The following is a 24,048-nucleotide window of genomic DNA, read 5'->3' on the forward strand; positions in this document are numbered from 1 at the left end:
ATTTCATATAATTTTTTAACCGTGGCCACAATATGGGCTGTAATGCTAACAAAAAGAAAATGGGCTCCAAAAAAACCTTAAGAATTAGCAAATGGGCTGTAAATTATTAGAAATAATGGCAGATGGGCTTTATGATGTTTTCCACAGATTTGAGGCTTTCCTAAAAAAAAGGTTGACGCACAAACAGTGACTGTTGGATGTCCATCCAACGGCCGTCGTGCTTCTTCAATCTCTGCTCTTCCTGCTCCAGCCGCTCAAACAAGCGCCGGTGGGACTGCCTGCTCCCTCCTCCCCACGGCCGGCTGTGCTGCTGCCCAGGCCTCACCGCCCCACCGTACTCCCATCGCTGGCCTAGCCATCCCTCTACTCACCCGCATCTTATTCTCCGGCGACGGCAGACGAATTAGTAAACCCTCGTACAGTCGTACTCCGCTCCGCGTGGGAAACAACTGCCGAGTCTTCCCTGGCTCCGTGTCGTTCCCTTCCTAGGCCTCGCCGTCGTCCACCACCCTGGTGCTCTCGGCGCGGCCTGGTCAACATGGTCAACGACCGACATGCATCTTAAGTGGACTGTACGTGGAGAGGCTGACAGCTGGGTCCACGGCCGCACGCAAGGAAATGCCTCCTTATTACGCGCAAAATAATGATTCCTCCACCTGCCAGCTAGGACCCACGGGAAGGGCTTCTGTATTTCACGAAAAAACCTTCCTCCCGCTGACAGGTCAGACCCACCAGCTATATCTTCGCACGCAAGGAAGTGCCTCCTTATGAGGCACAAAAAATGCATAACACCTGCTAGCTGGGACCCAGTACAGTGGCAGGCTGACTTGTGGGCCTACTAAGTTGACGGGGACAAAGGGCTTTGTCAACTTAGTGAATATGAGCGATTCTAGCTCTAGTGACCGTACGATGTCCATCCAACGGCCATAGTGCTTCTTCAACCTCTGGTCTTCTTGCTCCAGCCGGTCGTGCCGCCTGCTCCTGCCTCCCGTGGCCGGCTGTGCTGCCGCGGAGGCCTCACCTCCCCCATACTACTCCCACCGCTGGCCAGGCCATCCCTCCACTCACCCACACCCCCTGTTATTCTACGGCGATGACAGCCTCACACCACAGCCAAACCATTGAACCCTCGTACTCGTCTCCGCGTGGGCATCCACTGCCGCGTCTTCCCCGGCTCCGCGTCGTCCCCTTCCTAGGCCTTGCCGTCGTCCACTGCCTTGGTGCTCTCGGCACGGCGTGGTCAATGTGGTCAACGACCGACACTTCCATCGAAAGAGTACTGTACGTGGAGAGGCTGACAGCTGGGTCCACGGCCACAACCCAGTTTTTTTGCGATTTGCCAAGTAAGTCGCTTTGTCAGGCCTGTTGGGCTGCAAATCTTTCAAGACGAGGAGAGCTTCATTCGGCTGGCCGAGAAAATGGCCTATCAGTAATGAGAAATGGGCTGTACATTTTTAAAACACATCAAACCGGCAATTAGTTTCAAATTTCTTTTTTTCATTTTGAGATTTTAAATTGCATTGATTTTTATGCGTGGACAATTTGTTGGATTTTATATTGATATACATTTATTTTTAAAATTAGTTTGAATGTGACTCGAAATTTCGGGATTAAAAACAGTTCGGACCGCACAGAAATATGCAGAATTTCATATAATTTTTAACTGTGGCCACAATATGGGCTGTAATGCTAACAAAAAGAATATGAGCTCCAAAAAAAACCTTAAGAATTAGCAAATGGGCTGTAAATTATTAGAAATAATGGCAGATGGGCTGTATGATGTTTTCCACAGATTTGAGGCTTTCATAAAAAAAAGGTTGACGCACAAGCAGTGACTGTTGGATGTCCATCCAACGGCCGTCGTGCTTCTTCAATCTCTGCTCTTCCTGCTCCAGCCACTCAAACAAGCGCCGGTGGGACTGCCTGCTCCCTCCTCCCCGCGGCCGGCTGTGCTGTCGCGCAGGCCTCACCGCCCCACCGTACTCCCATCGCTGGCCTAGCCCTCCCTCTACTCACCCACACCTGCTGTTATTCTCTGGCGACGGCAGACGAATCAGTAAACCCTCGTACAGTCGTACTCCGCTCCATGTGGGAAACAACTGCCGAGTCTTCCCTGGCTCCGTGTCGTTACCTTCCTAGGCCTCGCCGTCGTCCACCGCCCTGGTGCTCTCGGCGCGGCCTGGTCAACGTGGTCAATGACCGACATGCATCTGAAGTGGGCTAAACGTGGAGAGGCTGATGATGACCCACAAGTATAGGGGATCTATCGTAGTCCTTTCGATAAGTAAGAGTGTCGAACCCAACGAGGAGCAGAAGGAAATGATAAGCGGTTTTCAGCAAGGTATTCTCTGCAAGCACTGAAATTATAGGAAACAAATAGTTTTGTGATAAGATAATTTGTAACGAGCAACAAGTAAGAAAAGTAAATAAAGTGCAGCAAGGTGGCCCAATCCTTTTTGTAGCAAAGGACAAGCCTGGACAATTTCTTATATGAAGGAAAACGCTCCCGAGGACACATGGGAATTATCGTCAAGCTAGTTTTCATCACGTTCATATGATTCGCATTCGGTACTTTGATAATTTGATATGTGGGTGGACCGGTGCTTGGGTGCTGTTCTTACTTGAACAAGCATCCCAGTTATGATTAACCCCTATTGCAAGCATCCGCAACTACAAAAGAAGTATTAAGGTAAACCTAACCATAGCATGAAATATATAGATCCAAATCAGCCCCTTAAGAAACAACGCATAAACTAGGGTTTAAGCTTCTGTCACTCTAGCAACCCATCATCTACTTATTACTTCCCAATGCCTTCCTCTAGGCCCAAACAATGGTGAAGTGTCATGTAGTCGACGTTCACATAACACCACTAGAGGAAAGACAACATACATCTCATCAAATTATCGAACGAATACCAAATTCACATGACTACTAATAGCAAGACTTCTCCCATGTCCTCAGGAACAAACGTAACTACTCACAAAGCATATTCATGTTCATAATCAGAGGGGTATTAATATGCATATAGGATCTGAACATATGATATTCCACCAAATAAACCAACTAGCATCAACTACAAGGAGTAATCAACACTACTAGCAACCTACAAGTACCAATCCCAGACTTAGAGACAAGAATTGGATACAAGAGATGAACTAGGGTTTGAGAGGAGATGGTGCTGGTGAACGTGTTGATGGATATTGGCCCTCTCCCGATGAGAGGAGCGTTGGTGATGACGATGGCGATGATTTCCCCCTCCCAGAGGGAAGTGACCCCGGCAGAACAGCTCCGCCAGAGCCCTAGATTAGTTCTGCCAAGGTTCCGCCTCGTGGCGGCGGAGTCTCGTCCCGAAAGCTTGCTTATGATTTTTCTTCGGACGAAAGACTTCATATAGCAGAAGATGGGCATCGGGGGGCCAACAGGGGGCCCACGAGGCAGGGGGCGCGCCCAGGGGGTAGGGCGCGCCCCCACCCTCGTGCCTGGTGGGTGGCCCCCCTCTGGTATTTCTTCCGCTCAATATTATTTATGTATTCTGAAAATAACTTCCGTGGAGTTTCCGGACTTTTGGAGTTGTGCAGAATAGGTCTCTAATATTTGCTCCTTTTCCAGCCCAGAATTCCAGCTGCCGACATTGTCCCTCCTTATGTAAACCTTATAAAATGGGAGAGAATAGGCATAAGTATTGTGACATAATGTGCAATAACAGCCCATAATGCAATAAATATCAATATAAAAGCATGATGCAAAATGGACGTATCAACTCCCCCAAGCTTAGACCTCGCTTGTCCTCAAGCGGAAGCCGATAACGATAAATATGTCCACATGTTTAGAGATAGAGGTGTCGATAAAATAAAATATGGACATGAAGGCATCATGATTAATCTTATAACAGCAACATATATGGATATTGTCATATGATTTCTTATGCTCAAGTAATAATCTATTCACAATGCAAAGTATGAGTCAGAAACCTTATTGAGAACCAACAAACTATAATCTCAGTCATTGAAGCAATTGCAATTTATCATAACATCAGAAAGAGTCTATGTCAGAGCTTTTTAGCAAGTCCACATACTCAACTATCATTTAGTCTTTCACAATTGCTAACACTCACACAATACTTGTGGTTACGGAGTTTCAATTGGACACAGAGAAAGATAGGGGCTTATAGTTTCGCCTCCCAACCTTTTACCTCAAGGGTAATGTCAACAATAATAGTTCATGCAAACTTACATCCAATTGGATATATATATCAGGATCTTTCCAACATACTATGCTTGCCAAAAGATAAAATGTAAAAAGGAAAGGTGAAGATCACCAAGACTCTTGCATAAGGTAGAAGATAATAATAAAAGATAGGCCCTTCGCAGAGGGAAGCAGAGGTTGTCATGCGCTTTTAGGGTTGGATGCATAAAATCTTAATGCGAAAGAACGTCACTTTATATTGCCACTTGTGATATGAACCTTTATTATGCAATCCGTCGCTTTATTTCTTCCACATCACAATATCGTATAAAGCTTACTTCCTCCACACTAATCAATCATACATATTTAGAGAGCAATTTTTATTGCTTGCACCGATGACAACTTACTTGAAGGATCTTACTCAATCCATAGGTAGATATGGTGGACTCTTATGGCAAAACTGGGTTTAAGGGTATTTGGAAGCACAAGTAGTATCTCTACTTGGTGCAAAGAATTTGGCTAGCATGAGGGGGGAAGGCAAGCTCAACATGTTGGATGATCCATGACAATATACTTTATCTCAGATATAAGAAAACATAACCCATTACGTTGTCTTCCTTGTCCAACGTCAACTCTTTAGCATGTCATATTTTAATGAGTGCCCCCAATCATAAAAGATGTCCAAGATAATATATTTATATGTGAAACCTATCTTTCCTTATTACTTCCTGTTAATTGCAACGATGACCAAAGCTATGTTTGTCAACTCTCAACAATTTTTAATCATCATACTCTTTCTATGTGAAGTCATTACTCTCCATAAGATCAATATGATCTCCTTGTTTCTTTTTATTCTTTCTCTTTTCTTTTATTCCCTCAAGATCATAGCAAGATAATCAGGCCCTTGACTCAACACTAATCTTTATTATATAGCTCACGGACTCGATTACATAAAGGGATCATAAAGCAAAACTCAAAACTAAATCATACTAAAACTTTATTCTACTAGATCAAGATACTACTAAAAGGATCGAACTAAGAAATACGGTAAAGATAAGAGTGTGATGGTGATACGATACCGGGGCACCTCCCCCAAGCTTGGCAGTTGCCAAGGGGAGTGCCCATACCCAGGTGATTATGTCTCCCTTGTTGGTGAAGAAGATGGTGGAGTTGTTGATGACGTGGGCTTGTCGTCCATCTTCCAAGGCATAGGCTCACCATCATAGAAGGATGATCGGCTCTCCGGGATCCTCAAATCTGCAGCCAAACTCATCCTTTTGAATCTATATTCATACTCACAGTTTTGGTTTTGTAGGTCATAGATTTGGGCTTGGAGGTGCTCGATCTTCTCATGAAGCTTGAAGATGGCCTCCTCAATGTTTTTGGCATCCGGCTTGTGGTTGTTGGTGAACCCCGCGATCATCATGTGGTTGGCGTTGAGTCCACGTTCCACCATCCCCTGGCACTTGAAAACCTGTTGCTCCATTGCTTCAAGCCTCATCTCCACGCTTTCGGTCCCTCAACATCGCGGATGTGCAGCAACCCATCACGCATCTCAATGGCTTGAAGGTGTCGCAGCACCTCCGCGAGGTAAGGATTGATGACCTTCTTGAAGAACTTGTCCTTGGGGGCACTTGGAGACGTCATGATGATCTAGATCTGTCAGAAAAACAGCTCGAAACAAGAACAGAGGACAATTGCGTGATACATGAGTCAAAACCTTCGGGAGATTATATACTAAATTTTTACCGACCAAAATACGTATCGTGCAAGAAAACGGAGTCCGGAGAGTGCACGAGGTGCCCACGAGGCAGGGGGCGTGCCCAGGGGGGTAGGGTGCGCCCTCCACCCTCGTGGAGGCCTCGTGTCCTTCCCGGACTGCTTCTTATTTTTCTATTTTTCTAAATATTCCAAAACAGAGAAAAATTGCCATTAGAACTGTTTTGGAGTCGGTTTACTTACCGTACCACATACCTATTCCTTTTCAGAGCCTGAAACGTTCTGTAAAGTGTCCCTTATGTATTCCTCCGGGGTTACGGTTTCAATAACATTGGTTTCAACATTTATAGGATTACCTGAGATATAATGTTTGATTCTTTGACCGTTCACCACCTTCGGATTTGTGCCTTCGAAGTTGTTGATTTTTATGGCACCGGAACGGTAGACCTCCTCGATAACGTAAGGACCTTCCCATTTAGAGAGAAGTTTTCCTGCAAAAAATCTTAAATGAGAGTTGTATAATAATACATAATCACCTACGTTAAACTCATGCTTTTGTATCCTTTTGTCATGCCATCTTTTAACTTTTTCTTTAAACAGTTTGGCATTCTCATAAGCTTGGGTTCTCCATTCGTCAAGTGAGCTAATGTCAAATAACCTCTTCTCACCGGCAAGTTTGAAATCACAGTTGAGCTCTTTAATGGCCCAATATGCCTTATGTTCTAGTTCGAGAGGTAGGTGACATGCTTTTCCATAAACCATTTTATACGGAGACATACCCATAGGATTTTTATATGCAGTTCTATAAGCCCATAATGCATCATCAAGTTTCTTGGACCAATTCTTTCTAGATCTATTAACAGTCTTTTGCAAAATTAATTTGAGCTCTCTGTTGCTCAATTCTACTTGACCACTAGACTGTGGGTGATAAGGAGATGCAATTCTATGATTAACATCATACTTGGCAAGCATTTTACGGAAAGCACCATGAATAAAATGTGAACCACCATCAGTCATTAAATATCTAGGGACTCCAAACCTCGGAAAAATAACTTCTTTAAGCATATTAATAGAGGTGTTATGATCAGCACTACTAGTTGGAATAGCTTCTACCCACTTAGTAACGTAATCAACAGCAACTAAAATATGTGTATATCCATTAGAGGCAGGAAACGATCCCATATAATCAAAGCCCCAAACATCAAATGGTTCAATAACAAGTGAATAATTCATAGGCATTTCCTGACGTCTACTAATATTACCAATTCTTTGACATTCATCACAAGATAAGACAAACTTACGGGCATCCTTGAAGAGAGTAGGCCAATAAAAACCGGATTGCAATACCCTATGTGCAGTTCTATCTCCAGCATGGTGTCCTCCATACGCCTCGGAGTGACACTTGCGTAGGATCTGTTCCTGTTCATGCTCAGGTACACAATGTCTAATGACACCATCTACTCCTTCTTTATAAAGATGTGGGTCATCCCAAAAGTAATGTCTCAAATCATAGAAAAACTTTTTCTTTTGCTGATATTTGAAACTAGGTGGTATGAATTTAGCAACAATGTAATTAGCATAATCAGCATACCATGGAGCAGTACGAGAAGCATTTATGACATTTAATTGTTCATCAGGAAAGCTATCATCAATAGGTAGTGGGTCATCAAGCACATTTTCTAACCTAGACAAGTTGTCTGCAATGGGGTTCTCAGCTCCCTTTCTATCAATAATATGCAAATCGAATTCTTGTAGCAAGAGAACCCATCTAATAAGTCTAGGTTTAGCATCTTTCTTTTCCATAAGATATTTAATAGCAGCATGATCAGTGTGAATAGTTACTTTAGAATCAACAATATAAGGCCTGAACTTATCACAAGCAAATACAACTGCTAAGAATTCTTTTTCAGTAGTAGCATAATTTCTTTGAGCATTGTCTAGAGTTTTACTAGCATATTGAATAAAATTTAATTTCTTATCAACTCTTTTCCCTAGAACAGCACCTACAGCATAATCGCTAGCATCACACATAATTTCAAAGGGTAAATTCCAATCAGGTGGCTCAACAATAGGTGCAGAGATCAATGCTTTCTTAAGTATTTAAAATGCTTCTACACAATCATCATCAAAGACAAATGGTATATCTTTTTGTAATAAATTAGTCAGAGGCCGAGAAATTTTTGAGAAGTCCTTCGCCGCTCCTCCTCACTTCGACAAGCGCCTTGGCCAGCGATGCATGCGGCGCCATGTAGGCAGGCAGACAGCTGAGGTGGCGCGGTGGTAGGGTCTTCACGAAGATCTGCATGCCGCCACGCAGGCGCCTGCTGAGTTAGCCTGGAAGCTGCATGTTGCCACGCAGGTGCCTGCCTAGCTGGTTTGGGCTGGCAGCTGCATGCGAACAGTGGTGGAGGCTTGGCCGGTGCGGGCCTGGCAGTGGTCCTGCTGGCGTCCTCGGTGAGGGCCTTGCCGGGTGGCCCGGCAAGGGTCTTGTTGTGGAGCGCTGTCGTCCCGGCAAGAATCTTACCGTGGGTCTCGTGGCTCTCCTTGGCAAGGATCTTGCCGAGGATCGTTGTCTTCTAATCCACATCTAATCTTCAATATGTCTTCACAAAGATCTGGATGCCACCACAGAGGTGCCTCCCGAGCCCTGGCCCCACGTGGCTGATGGTGTTGGGGACGTGGGCTCAAGGGTGGCTCGCCCTGTTGGCCTTTGGGCGCGCTGCCCCGGCAAGGGTCTTGCCGGTAAGGATGGCAACTTTACCCACGGGTACGGGTACCCGTGGGTACCGTACCCGCATGGGCAGGGTATGGGCACACTTTTATACCCATGGGTAGTACCATACCCTACCCGTTAAGTCCTGGGTAGGGTACGGGTATAGCCTTGTACCCGCGGGTATACCCATACCCTGCCCGTTTGTGAACTAATGTTAAGTTGTCATCAATTAATCATTAATTTGTCATGTGACTCATCTACTCCTATTGAATTAAGAGTATGTTGTGATTTCTAAATTTTGATATATGTCATGAGCTGAGATAATTGATTTTTTTGTCAAATGTGCTATCAATGAGCGTAAAATCGTGAACAAGTTGTGTACTATTTGTTCTACCCGCTGGGTACCCAATGGGTACGGGTACCCATCGGGTATGGGTATGGGTAAAGTTTCGTACCCATGGGTACGGGTATGGTAGAATTTTGTACCCACTGACTATACGGGTATGGGTATGGTATTGCTCTACCCTGCCCATACCCTACTCATTGCCATCCTTACTTGCCGGGGCTACTGAGTCCCCGGCAAGGGTCTTGCCGGGGGAAACTGCTCTGCCCCTCTGCTTCTTTGCGTTCTTGGTCTTGGCATTGCTCTGGCTGTCTTGGGCTTCGGTTTTGCCTTGGTTCACCTCCCCTGCTCTGCTTGGTGTGGCCGTGGGCGCGGCTCCGACTGCCCGTGCATAGGTAAAGGGGTACAAAGGTGCGCCCCTTCTTTTGTACACTGACAGGAGCCCCCGGGCCACACATAAGCGCGACACGTTGTTGGGCCAGGCCCAAAACGGTGCGCGGGCAGGCGGGGCGGTTTTTACCGCGGTAAAACTTTTCGCGCGCTTTGCTTCCCACGACCTGCACGAGGCGTAGCGCGGTGTGGAGGGGTGCGCGTGACATGGGCGGCATGCGTGGGGCGATTCCCGCATGCATGCGTCACATCGCAGTAAATTGGCAGCGCGAACCGCACCTTCCCCATAAAAAGGGGGGTAACCGCGAGTGCACTGTTCCTTTTACCCTTCACGCAATCCCAATCTCGGAAGCCTTCGCTCACCTTCCTCTTCTTCCCCAAGCTTCGCTCTCGTTCACCGCCGTTGCGTTCCCGCCGCCCTCTACCTCGCCCTTCTCTCCCAGCCGCCATGGCGCCGAAATCCGTCAAGCGCAAGGGCGTGGCCAAGAACGCCGGAGCGACGGAGCCACCGGAGAGTGCGCTGGCGGTGCAGCGGACGCAGTCCGCCTTCTTCCCCTCGACAGTCGACGTGTTCGAGCTTCGGGACTCCTTCAGGCCCTTGTGGGGGATGAAGATGGGGGGAGAGAAGTCGGGGCATCCAGCCACGCGTGTCATCCCCGCCAACTGCGCCGAGGCTGCCCCAAATTGGTACCCCTTCTTTGTCGACTATTTTTCCTGCGGGCTTTGTCCCCCCTTCTCCGATTTCTTCAGCGACATCATGCACACCTTTGGCTTCCGCCTCTTGGATTTTACCCCGAATGCGGTGGTGTGCATGGCCCTTTTTGTGCACCTCTGCGAGGGTTTCGCCGGGGTGCACCCCAACACGGCGCTCTTCCGCCATTACTTCTTCCCTCAGATCCAGACGGGAGGCGCCATTTCTGGTTGCATCACCTAGATCCCAAGGTCCAAGGGAGCGTACCCGGATGGCGCCATGAAGGAGAGGTGGGAAGAATGGCGGGGTTGGTGGTGCTGGATCGAGGAGAAGGACCCGTCGATGTTCTGCGAAGTTCGCCGGGTGCCGCCGGTCCGCAGAAGCGACTGGAGCGACGTCGACGCCGACGACGAGAAGCTCACGGTCGCCACCACCAGGATCCTTCAGCTCACCGAGGGCGGGCTCACCCTTGAAATGATCGGGGCGGACTTCATCCGCCGCCGGATCGCTCCACTACACAACAAGGGGAGGCCAGCCTGGCTCTTCACGAACCCCGCCAACATCATGCGGCTTCGCCCCGGCCTCGACCAGAACTTCACAGTGATGGGGCATGCCCATTTCTGCCAGCGGCTCTTCCAGCTCGATGTGGGCCGCGACGACGAGGTCGAGCGGACCGGCAAGGTCGCGAGGGCCGCCGTGAAGGCCGGCAAGGTCTTCAAGGGGCCCTTGTTCAAGCTGCCGGTGGGAGTGGTCCCGCTCTGCAATAATTCACGCCGGACCGAGATCATCGCCATGATGCTGGACTGCAATGCACATGGCCCTGACCCGAGCTGGAAGGAGCCGGAGGACGTCGAGGTGCAGCAGTTCTTTGACACTCTACACGAGGTGTACATCAATGCCGACGCCGAGTGGCTGCTCGTCCAGGACACCACCCAGGCGGAGCTGGAGTACATCCACCAGGGCGAGGGAGGCGCACCTTGCCGAGGAGGCCGGCAGTGCTGATGGTGTGGAGGACAAGGCCGCGACGGCCGCCGAGGAGGAGGAGCTCGCCCGATGGGCGGCGGCCGCCGGGGAGGCCAGCAGCGCCGGCGCCGAGGCTCCTCTGGTTGAAGATGCGGCCGACGAGTCATCATCGTCGGAGGAGGCCAGGGCTGTTGACCCTCCGGCCACGGGGAGAGGGCGAGTCCTGCGCCGGGCCACCTCCGGCGAGCCGGTACGGCCCGTCAAGGCCGCGCGGTGGCCAAGGTCCCCGAAGGAGTCCGCACATCAGACGAGGGCCGCGGCGGCGAAGAAGGTGGTGAAAGCCGTGGTGGCGAAGAAGAAGGCATCTGCTTCCTCTTCGTCCAAGCGCGCGCATACTCCGCCCTCCTCCCCACCTAAGGCCGACGCCGACGCGGGGGTCACCTTCGACTACGGATCCCTCAGGCCGAGGAGGAAGAGGAAAACAGCAGAGGAGGAGGCGGACGACGAGTAAGTATCTGGCTCTTTCCCGTTATCTCTGCCCCCTCAATCTGTGCCACTTGTCTTGACTTCTCTTCGTCCTTGCAGGGACGTGGAGACACTGGCCCAGAGAGTGAAGAGGGCCAAGGTCTCGGCGGGTGGCCAGCCCCCGGCTGGTACTTCGAGGGCGCCACTGGTGGTGTTGAGCAGCCCGGACAGCAGCCCCCGGCATAGCCCCCAGCGTAAGTTCATTACTCTCCCCTCGTCGACATGTGTCAGGGGCACGACACTTTGGCGCTGACCTTGCCAGGTACGCAGGAGGAGAGCAGCAGCAGGAGGAGCCGCAGAGGGCTACTCCCAACACGCCGCCCCCATCGACCATGCCGCCCCGAGGGGCGTCCCCGGCAAGGGCGCCAAGCACCGAGCCCACGCACATGGAGGAGGAGGAGAACTTGGGCGGCGGCGGCTTTGCCTCGACGCCAAATGTTGGCGGGGAGGGGACTTCTTTTTCCCGACCTGGCACTGGTGCTGGTAAGTCGCTCGCCTTTCGTCCCTGTTCCTTTTTTTTCTTGCTCTTGGCCTTGGCCTCGCCTTACTCCCTTCTTTGGTGTCCAGATTCCTCCTGGGTGAACCCAGAGGACGTGGATGCCATCGTCGAGGACGTCGCCAAGGCCGCCGAGGCGGACGCCGAGAGGATCGCCACCGAGGAGGCTATCAAGGGCGCTGCCGAGGACGCTGCCGAGGACGCCGCCAAGGCCGCCGAGGCGGACGCCGAGAAGATCGCCGCCAAGGGCGCTGCTGAGGACGCCGCCAAGGGGCCTGCCGGGGAAGCCGACAAGGCCACCGCTGAGGAGACCGGCACGGGGCCTGCCGGGGAGGCCGGCAAGGCCGCTGCCGAGGAGGAGGAGGAGGTGGCTGATGACCAGCCTTCCTCCTCTGCTGCTTCCGGCTCCGGCGAGTACCTGAGGGTGAGTGACGACTTGTTCGTCCACCTTCCAGGCGTGTCGAGCACCAGGACGCCCGTCGAGGGAGAGGTGTTCGACGACGAAGTGCTTGCCGCCGCCGGGCTTGTGGTCGTCGACGAGCCGAGCGTTGGTGGCGACGGCTCGCAGGAAGAGCGGCTCCTCCACGCCATGGGCGCCAGCTTCCGGAAGCTCCAGGCGCTCCACCGCGCCCGCCTGGACAAGGCTAAGTCTAGGATGGCAGTGGTGGAGAAGGCGAAGGCGGACCTCCAGAAGCGCGTTGCCGAGACGCAGGACTGGTTCCGCGAGGCTCACAAAGAGCTGAAGGCTGCCCAGGGCAAGCTGGCCAAGCGCGACGTGGAGCTCACCATGAAGCTCGCCGACGTCGAGAAAGCCCAAGAGACGGCGAGGAACTTGGCCGCTGCCACCGAGGCCGCCCGGACCCAGCATGAGGCCGCACTGAACTCCCAGGAGGAGGACCTCGCCGCGCGCGAGGAGAAGCTTGCCGCCACGCTTCGCGGCAAGGATGAAGAGGTGGAGAAGCTTGTCTTGCAGCGGACCAGTGAGCTGGAGCAGAGGCACAAAGAGGCACTCAATGCCCAGGCCCAGGTCCACGCCGGCAAGGTGAAGGAGCTGGAGGTGGAGCGGGACGAGCTAAAGGAGTAGGCCCTGAAGCTGTCCCAGGAGAAGGACATGCTCAACAGCGCTCTGACGGACGCGCAGGGCGTGGCCGTCAGCAGGGCCGGGGAGCTCTCCGAGGCCAGCAAGTCCATCAAGGACCTCAAGCTGAAGCTGGAGGGCCTCGAGGGGATGCTCTTGGAGGCCAAAACCTGAGAGGGGACCCTGGCCAAGGAGCTGGAGGCCGAGAAGCAGTTGCGGAAGAACGAGGCCCTCAACTTCATGGATCACGTGGAGGGCGAGAACCGCTGGCTCGACCGCCTTGCCACTGTCGCCAACAAGGCCGCCGCGCAGCTGGCCACCATGGGGATGCCGGACGTGAGGTATGCCCCGGAGCGGAGCATGAGTGCCAACTGCAGCCTGACCCTGTTCTGAGAAGGTTGTCGGCGCTTTGGAGCGGCTTCACGCCAACCGAGCGGCCTCGCTGGCCGACGAGGCCCGGAGGCTTTGCCAGGGCGCCATGACCAAGGTTCTCACCAAGGTGGCCTACTGGTACCCCGACCTCGACTTCGACGCCGCGCCGGAGAGCTTGCTGGAGGATACTGACCTCGCACCGCTCAGGGAGCGCATCAAGACCATCATCAGCCGCGTCGGCGGAATTCAGAGGGTAGAGGGCCAGTGCCGGGATTAGGCACCCCGTTTCTTATCGCCGCTGCAGGTTCACAACCAAGACAATTGCTATCTCTATTTAGAACCGCGGCAACAAACTGATGTAATATAACTCTGCAGCATTTTTAGTATCATGCATGTTATTTTCCTGTTCGATTTTCCTTTGTATGTCCACCCTACGTTAACTGGGTAGGTTTGCCGGCGCGTAAACCCAAGGCGGCATCTTGGGGACAGGTCCCCAGTGGCCTGCCGGGTGTGCTTGCTGCCGGGCGAACCACCTTACCGCCCTTGGCGTGGCCGCCCGAACTGTCGAGTTTGACTCGAGTCAGGGTCGGGAGCGTTGCCAAGTGCGGAAGGCTACCCCGCCACTCTTGACGCGGCCGCTTTGAGCTATTGAGCGGACTCGAAACAGAACAAGGGCGTTGCCAATTGCGGGAGGGCCCCTTTGCGTGCAGGTTCCTCATACATAGGCAAGATCTCCGAGGACGATAACCTTATATATAGAAGGAAATAACTCAAAGCTCTGAATGACTTAGCTTCTCTGTTGCCGCACTGGCGTCCTTCACGCTCGCAGGCGGCGCCCCTTTCGCCTGGCCATCTCCTTCTTGGGAGCTATGGCGATGAAGAACTACTAGGCTAGCTACTAGACCAGATTCTCACAATTGCGCCCCCTACCTGGCGCGCCAAAGATGTCGGTGTGGAACGACACCTATGGGATCACAAGAATCCCTACTACGGTTGCTGGGGCGCAGGGTTGCAAGAAGAGCAGGATCAGTAGTCAGCACAAGGATCGTTTACCCAGGTTCGGGCCGCGAGGATGCATAAAAACCTAGTCCTGCTTTGGTGGGTGTATTTCAGAGAGTTCTTGAGCTCTCGAACTAGCTATGGTGAGTGCGTGGTTCGAAAGAGCCGAATCCTTCTCCAGTATGCCATGGGCCTCCTTTTATAGTCGAAAGGGGCTGCCACAGTGGCACACAGGAGGTGGAAAGGCGCACAGTGCTATGAGCTTATCGCTCGTATTACAGGACAAGACACATTTAATGCGTCGCTGAGGTGTCCCCTAGCTTTATCGGGGACGGGGGCGAGGCCCGTCCCGTCCGTCGCCGCTCCTCCTCGCTTCGACACACGCCCTGGCCAGCGATGCGTGCGGCGCCATGTAGGCAGGCAGACAACTGAGGTGGCGCGGTGGTAGGGTCTTCACGAAGATCTGCATGCCGCCACGCAGGCGCCTGCTGAGTTGGCCTGGAAGCTGCATGTTGCCACGCAGGTGCCTGCCCAGCTGGTTTGGGCTGGCAGCTGCATGCGAACGGTGGTGGAGGCTTGGCCGGTGCAGGCCTGGCAGTGGTCCTGCTGGCGTCCTCGGTGAGGGCCTTGCCGGGTGGCCCAGAAAGGGTCTTGTCATGGCGCGCTGTCGTCCCGGCAGGAATCTTGCCGGGGGTCTCGTGGCTCTCCTCGGCAAGGATCTTGCTGAGGATCGTTGTCTTCTAATCCTCATCTGATCTTGAATATGTCTTCACAAAGATCTGCATGCCACCACAGAGGTGCCTCCCGAGCCCTAGCCCCACGTGGCTGATGGTGTTGGGGACGTGGGCTCAAGGGTGGCTCGCCCTATTGGCATTTGGGCGCGCTGCCCCGGCAAGGGTCTTGCCGGGGGAAACTGCTTCGCCCCTCTGCTTCTTTGCGTTCTTGGTCTTGGCGTTGCTCTGGCTGTCTTGGGCTTCGGTTTTGCCTTGGTTCACCTCCCCTGCTCTGCTTGGTGTGGCCGTGGGCGCGGCTCCGACTGCCCGTGCACAGGTATGGGGTGCGAATGTGCGCCCCTTCTTTTGTACACCGACAGTGGAGTTTCGTGGCATTTGGACTTCGTTTGATATTGATTTCCTGTGATGTAAAAAACATGGAAAAACAGCAACTCGCACTTGGCACTATGTCAATAGGTTAGTACCAAAAGAATGATATAAAATGACTATAAAATGATTATAAAACATACAAGATTGATAATAAAACAGCATGGAACAATAAAAAATTATAGATACGTTGGAGACGTATCAGTTGTCATATCCTGTAGCTTGCTTGCATCCTCTATCCAGGCACCATTTTCATCTTTCAATTTCAGAATTGTGTTTTTCTTCCTCCTCCATGTTGCTCTCTGTTGAAACCACTTTGTGTTTTTGTCCCCCTCCCTAATGTAGGTAGCTCTTGATCTTTGCCTCCACATGAGTTCCTCTCTCAACAGTAGCTCGTCCAACTCTGCCGCCAATTTATTTTCCTCTTTTTGCACACGGTCTGTGGGTGGCATGTTCCATAATCTGCTCAACTTTTTTCGTATCTCTGATGTCTTTCTGGCTACTGACCCGAAGTCTCTCTCCGCCCAGCTCCTCAAGGCCATCTGCATCTGCTGAATCTTTGCGCCTATCTCCTTTAGGTTAGTCGCTGGGCCATCAGAGTACCCACCCTCTCCCACATCTGTTCGTATCTGAAAATGCTTGTTTTTCTTTCATCAACCGGTCTCCATTCCTTCCTACTCCCCACACAAAGAAGGATAGGAAGATGGTCTGACCTTGACGAGCAGATGTGCTCAACCGAAGCATTCTTGAAGTACTCTGACCACTCCAGCAATGCCACAAACCTGTCCAAATGGTCTCTAACATTGTTCCTCCCCCTGCTTGTTATTATAGGTCCATCCCGGCCCTCTGAAGCCCAAGTCAAATAAGTTGCAATCTGAGAGGAGCTCGCAGAAGTTTTCCATGTTACTCTCGGATCTCTTAGAGGCTGAAAAATGTTCCGTTTGCCACAAAGTTTCATTAAAATCCCCCATCATTAGCCACGGGAGATTGCTAGTGTCCTTTATTCTTCTCAACAATGTCCACATGTGGTGCCGTTCATGAGCTTTTGGTTGGCCATAGACAAAAGTTCCCCGCCATTGGAGGCCATTTGGGTTTATACGAACCAACACATCGATGTACCTCGCCCCAGCGGAAATCTTTTTTATTTCAACACTCTCATCATAATAGAGGGCAATGCCGGCACCTTTACCAATGCCGGGTTGCATGATACAATGACAAAGGCCAAGCCTCCACTTGAGATCCCTAACATACTTATTATTCTGCCGCGTTTCTGAGAGGAAGACGAGCTTGGGCTTGTACGTGTGCACGAGACACACTAGTTCTTGAACTGTACGAGGCTGCCCGAGACCTCGACAGTTCCAAGGTAGCACTGTCATGGCTCCTGGTGGGCGCCGTCCTTAGCGCCCACCAGTTTGCCGGGAGCCCCAAGCCCGGTCGCTTCCTGTTTGTTCTCCATCCCGTCGTCACCTTCCCCTATCTTTCCAGCCCCACACACCTTCTTGTTCTGCTCTGGGACACCATCTGTGCATGACATCTTTGTGCCTTTGGGATCCTCCTCTTCTCATCCTCCTCTCTTGCCCAACACCGAGACTGATTGTGCCATACCTTTCTTGTCACCCCTGTCAGCTTTCAAGTATCTCTTCTTTGGAGGATCATCAGCAGTCACACCCTCCCTAGCAGCTGCATCACCCATCATCAAAGTAGTGCCCAGGTTCACCGCCATCAGACTGGTAAAACGAGGGGTCGGCCCAAAACCCGGTGGGAAAGCCGGGTCCTCTACAGTATTGAGTACAACATCCCGCACTCCTCCAACAGTAGCAGGATCATCAGCAGGCAGCGCCTCCTTTGGTTCAGGTACAGCGCTAGGAGCAGCCAGTTCAACCTCGGGAACCAGCACGTGATCAAGCAGTTTTCCTTGTCCATCAGCTTTAGAACTCCCACCAGGGTTTGCTGTATTCCCACCATGGGTTCATGAGCCTCAATCAAAGGCAGGTCATGAGTCTCCTGGCCCTGTTCGGGACCACCGGCGGTGCCTCCCGCAGCAGGGTTCAGGTTGGGTGCATCCTGGGGCGCCATCTTCTTCAGAGGGCTGCTTCCATCAGATACCTTTAGAGCACTGACTGCCGCGATCGTGGCCTAAACCTGCGGGTTCGCCAGGACCTCTTTAGGAATCATCTCTTGCTCGGTCTTGGTCCAGCAGGAGGTACCCATATGTTGTGCCTATTTCCCAAAACTAAGGAGACGCCGAGCACTACTAGCTATAGGGGCAACATATCCACCCCTACTGTTACTCTTTTTAAACGGGGAGGCTCGCATTGTTGCCGTGTACCTCATCTCCTGGAGGTCCACCGGCAACTTACAGTCGCGTTGGCCATGCCCAAGATATCCACAGAATCCACAAAACCTAGGCACTCTCTCATATTTCACCTCTAAGAAAAAATCGCATTTTTTGGCTTATCATGGGAGGTAATGCTATTACGGAGAGGCTTATCTATGTCATGATTTACCCGAACCTTTATGAAGTCACCCCACAGATGGCCATGGATGTCTATATCCACCTCCAGGACCTCACCAAGGTTTGCTCCATGTTTCCACGCCACCGCTTCGTCCAGCATGATCGGCGGGGCATCATGGATGCGCACCCATATAGGCATATGGGCCACCTCCACATCCCCTGGCCTAGTGATGCTGTTCACCTTTACCATCAGGAAGGCATCACCCTTGTGTGTCCAGGGGCCGTTGTCGAGGATGAAACACCGGTCTCCCTCCCTCTTGAACTCCAGGAGGAAACGATTGTTCTTGAGGGGCGTGTAGTTGAGGCGGCCGCGCAGCCCCCACTTGCTCTTGAGTTCACCGAAGAGGCCGTCGTTGCTGTAGGGCAGGGGCGAGAAGAAGAGCCCCACAACAATCCAGCGCATCCTCATGGTCGCCCGCTCTCTGGTGAGGTCAAGTTCGACCACATCTTCAACCCTTTGTCCCATGTTTACTGGGAACCTTGGGGCAACGACGTCATCGCCGGTGTTAAGCCTCCTCAGGTGTGCCCTCCCCGAGGGACCACGGGAAGAGTCCCCCCGGAGGAGCACTCTCGGGATGTTCCGTCCATCGCTTGGGCGGGAAACACCATCTCCCTCCTCCATGACACCCTTGTTCTTCTGATTGTTTTGGTTAACCATCAACAAGGGGGAGGGTGGTTGACTGATCGACAATTGCAGTGCTGATCCTTTTAAGCGCCTAGCAGACGCACTTGATTCCATCTTTATTGCGATTTCCAGAGAATTTTTAGGTTCAGAGATCCCCTCCGCCCTTTTCTGGTGGGTCGTCAGTCAAAAGGCAGCATATCCCAGCAGATATCTGATTGGAATTCTTTCTGCCCAGCCCAATCTTCAGGTCCTCCCTCATCGCGAGCATCCTTTCTCTAATTTTCCTCAGCGAATCTCTGGTAGGGTTCTGGCAATTACCTCCTGATTCCATCCCAGATCTGTTGATAACCTTCCCCTATGTTGCTAGCTTTTTTATCACCTTCCTCGTCCGGAGCCATGCTTCCCGCAGGCCCAGTGGATCCACCCCCATTGGCCGATCCATTCCTTCCTCTTGCGATGGATTGTCTCCCCATCGATCTCGGGATCTCGCCGCCGGCAAGATCGCTTCAGTCGCTATCGGTGATCGCCTCTCCGTCGCCCCGACAAGGGCTCCGTAATTTTCGCTCGTTGTCATTTTTTCTTTTGTGTAGTTGCACTTTGATGTTCTGTAAACAGCGCGAACATATTTTTACAATGTATAAAGATCTTCATTTTTTTAGCATCATAAAGATTTTCATAAGTGTCGCAGTTTTTTTCTGAAAAGTGAGAAGATTTCTTTAAAACGTCACTTACTTTTTAAAATGGTATGAAACTTTATTTTAGACTATCAAAACATTTTTTACATTCTATACACATTTTTCAAAAGTTTCACATACTGTTGTTTTTAAACTAGGAACATTTTTACTTATCACGAGGATTGTTTGAAGCTATCAATACACTTTAATTGCACAAAAATATATATACCGTGTTAACAGTTTTTTCAAATTTTTTAACTAAATTTAAGTTTTAAATAGATTCATTTAAAATATAAATAAAAATAGAAAAAAAAACTCAGTGTACTAAGGTCAGCACAACGACCCATGTCCCTACTCGGTCAGCCCACGCACCAACAATTTTTCAAACTATGTGAACATGTTTATACATTGTATAACATTTATTAAAGTGTCATGGACATCTTTTTGAAATGCGTGAATATATATTTAAACTTTCACGTACATTTTTTGGATAGTATGATACATTCTTGCTGTACTCCCATTTCTTTTTCTATTCTATAAACATATTTTAAATGTGACCAACATATTTTTGATGTGACCAACATATTATAAATGTGACCAACATATTTTTGCATTTCAAATAAATGTTCACATGTTCCAAAAATATGTTGGTTGCAGTTGAAATATGTTTATAGAATGTAAAAAGAAATGGGAGTACAGAAAAAATGTGTCGTACTATGCAAAATGTATGTGACAGTTTAAATATATATTTACGCGTTTCAAAAAGATGTCCGTGGTATTTTTAATAAATGTTATACAATGTAAAAAAAGTTCATGCAGTTAAAAAATTATCAACATTAAAAAAATGTCCAACATTTATTTGAAAAAATAATCACAAGCCACGAATGGGCCAAAAAATGAAATTGTGTGCCGCAAATTGACCGAACGGCACCACGAGCCATAAATGGGTTAGTGACACCACGGACCATAAATGGACTAAAATACATAATATGCCAAAATACAGCAAGGACCATAATGGGTCGAAAGCACTACGAGCCATAGATGGTCCCAATACATTGGGAGCCGTTAATGGGCCGAAATAGACCACAGGTCTTTAATGGTCCTGGAACACGATGGCCTAAGTGGGCCCAAAAATGCCACGGGTCTTAACAGGCCAAAAGACAAATCACACCGTAATGGGACCCAAGATCACCACACAACGTTAACACGACCAAAGACATAGTAACATCCCGAGAATCATGCTAGAGTAATCTCCCCTCTAATCTTGCCAAGTAATCATGTTTCTCAAGCTTAAGTGCCACTTGCTCAAAATCAAACTCAAATTCAAATTTAAATTGAAAGTCAAATTTCTATTTCTTCAAACTGTCCAACAAAAATGTTCGTTGGGTTGCAAATAATCACTAGGTATTTGTCATGTAGAAACCAATATTGTTTGAAATATTAAATTACCCCTAACCCATTTTAAATCAGTGCCCAAAACAACCACTTTAATCCATTTGCATTTAATTAAAATTCAAATGATTTCAAATATTACCCCAACCATTATATAGCAGAGCCAAGTTTTGCATGATATTTATTGAGCCAAATCCCATATTTTTCAAAAGTCACTTTGTACCAAAACAATTAGCAACTGAGAGAGGATTAAAAAAACAGAAAAAGAAATTAGAAAAGGCCAGAGATGCACTGCACTGCTGGGCTTCAAGTCAAACAGGACCAGCCCAACCCACCTCCCTGTCAGCCACCTCATCGTGGAGCTCGCATGCGTGTACACGCCTCGGATCTCCACGTGTTGCCCATCCACCGCCTCCTCGCGCACATATAGGCTCCCCCGAGACCCCCTGGCGAAACCCTAACCCCACTTGTCCCTTTCCCTCTCGCCCGAGCTCGACCGTTGCAACGCCATCGTCGTCATCGCGGCCAAGGTCAATTCAGAGCCTCGTGGGGATGTCTAGAAGGTGCGGCTGCTTCGTCCACGAACGTGTTTGGAGACACACCGAGACACACCACACCGTCGGATCGGTAGCCGCCTCCCCCGTCGGCCGTTGCACAATCCCGTTACCAAATTGTCGTCCCCAACGCATCCCGAGCCCACTATCTTCCCTACAGCTCCGTGGTGAGCTTCTCCCTCAGATCCCTCTTCCCCTGCCTCGTTCGGTTCCCCTTTTTTTGTCATCCCAGTCGCCGTGCCGGAGGGCTATTGCTCACTGTGCCCTGATGGAAATATGCCCTAGAGGCAATAATAAAATGGTTATTATTATATTTCCTTAATCATGATAAAGGTTTATTATACATGCTAGAATTGTATTGACCGGAAACTTAAATACATGTGTGGATACATAAACAAATACCGTGTCCCTAGTAAGCCTCTACTAGACTAGCTCGTTGATCAAAGATGGTTAAGGTTTCCTAACCATAGACATGAGTTGTCATTTGATAACGGGATCACATCATTAGGATAATGATGTGATGGACAAGACCCATCCGTTAGCTTAACATATGATCATTCAATTTATTGCTACTGCTTTCTTAATGTCAAATGCATATTCCTTCAACCATGAGATCATGCAACTCCCGGATACCGGAGGAATACCTTGTGTGCTATCAAACGTCACAATGTAACTGAGTGATCATAGAGACGCTCTATAAATATCTCTGAAGGTGTCTGTTGAGTTGGCATGGATCGAGATTGGGATTTGTCACTCTATGTAACGGAGAGGTATCTCTGGGCCCTCTCTGTAATACAACATCACAAGAAGCTTGCAAACAAAGTGACTAAGGAGTTAGTTATGAGATGATGTATTACGGAACGAGTAAAGAGACTTGACGGTAACGATATTTACTAGTTATGGAGATACCAATGATCGAATCTCGAGCAAGTAACATACCGACGGACAAAGGGAACTACATATGTTGTCATAAAGGTTCGACCGTTAAAGATCTTCGTAGAATATGTAGGAACCAATATGGGCATCCAGGTCCCGCTATTGGTTATTGACCGGAGAAGAGTCTCGGTCATGTCTACATCATTCTCAAACCCGTAGGGTCCGAACGCTTAACGTTCATTGACGATATAGTATTATATGAGTTATGTATGTTGGTGACCGAATGTTGTTCGGATTCTCGGATAAGATCACGAACATGACGAGGAGCTTCGGAATGGTCCGGAGGTAAATATTGATATATGGGATAATAGTGTTTGGTCTCCGGAATGGTTCCAGAATTCACTGGAAAGGGTTTCAGATGTTTCCCGAAATGTTCGGGTACGAGAACACTTTATTTGGGCCAAGGGGTAAAGCCCACGAGGCTATAGGAAGGTGCAAAAGGAGTTTTGCGGAGGCCAGGGGGCCAGACTCCAGCGACCCTTGCGTCTAGGGACAGACGCCAAGGACCCTGGCGTCTGGTCCTGGAGTCCAAGAAGGAATCTTGCCTTGCGTGCCAAACTGACTTTGCGGAGGCTCTTTCTCCAAGAAACGACCCCAGGGCTCAACATATAAATAAAGGGGCAGGGCTAGCACCCAGAACACATCAAGGTTCACCAAGCCGTGTGTCGGCAACCCCGCCTCCTCTAGTTTATCCTCCGTCATAGTTCCCGTTGTGCTTGGCGAAGCCCTGCGGAGATTGTTCTTCACCACCACCGTCACCACGCCGTCGTGCTGCCAAAACTCGTCTACTACTTCGCCCCTCTTGCTGGATCAAGAAGGCGAGGACATCATCGAGTTGGACATGTGCTGAACGTGGAGGTGTCGTATGTTCATACTTGTTCGAGACGGATCATGAAGGTGTACGACTACATCAACCGTGTTGATAAACGCTTCCGCTTAGCGATCTACAAGGGTATGTAGATGCTCTCCCCCTCTCGTAGCTATACATCTCCATGGATAGATCTTGCGTGTGCGTAGAATTTTTTTTGTTTTCCATGCAACGTTCCCCAACAGTGGCATGATGAGCCAGGTCTATGCGTAGATGATATGCTTGAGTAGAACACAAAGGAGTTGTGGGCGGTGAGGTTCATATTGATTCCCACCAATGTCTTATTTTGATTCAGCGGTATTGTGGGATGAAGCGGCCCAGGCCAACCTTGCATGTCCACGCACATGAGACCGGTTCCACCGACTAACATGCAACTTGTTTTGCATAAAGGTGGCTGGCGGGTGTCTGTTTCTCCTACTTTAGTTGAATCGGATTTGACTACGACGGTCCTTGCAGAAGGTTAAATAACAACTTGATAATCACCGTTGTGGGTTTGCGTAGGTAAGAATGGTTCTTGCTAGTTGCACGTAGCAGCCACGTAAAACTTGCAACAACAAAGTAGATGACGTTAACTTGTTTTTGCAGGGTATGTTGTGATGTGATATGTTCAAGACGTGATTTGATATATGTTGATGTATGAGATGATCATGTTTTGTAATCAGTTCACGACTTGCATGCTGATACGTCTCCAACGTATCTATAATTTATGAAGTATTCATGCTGTTATTTTGCCATTCTTGGGTGTTTTACAATCATTTATGGCAACTTTATATCATTTTTTGGGACTAACCTATTGACCCAGTGCCCAGTGCGAGTTGCTGTTTTTTGCTTGTTTTTTACATCGCAGGAAATCAATATCAAACGGAGTTCAAACGCAACAAAACTTTACGGAGATTTTTTCTGGACCAA

Source organism: Aegilops tauschii, chromosome 1 (genome assembly GCF_002575655.3).
Source record: "Aegilops tauschii subsp. strangulata cultivar AL8/78 chromosome 1, Aet v6.0, whole genome shotgun sequence".
NCBI classification, from domain to species: Eukaryota; Viridiplantae; Streptophyta; class Magnoliopsida; order Poales; family Poaceae; genus Aegilops; species Aegilops tauschii.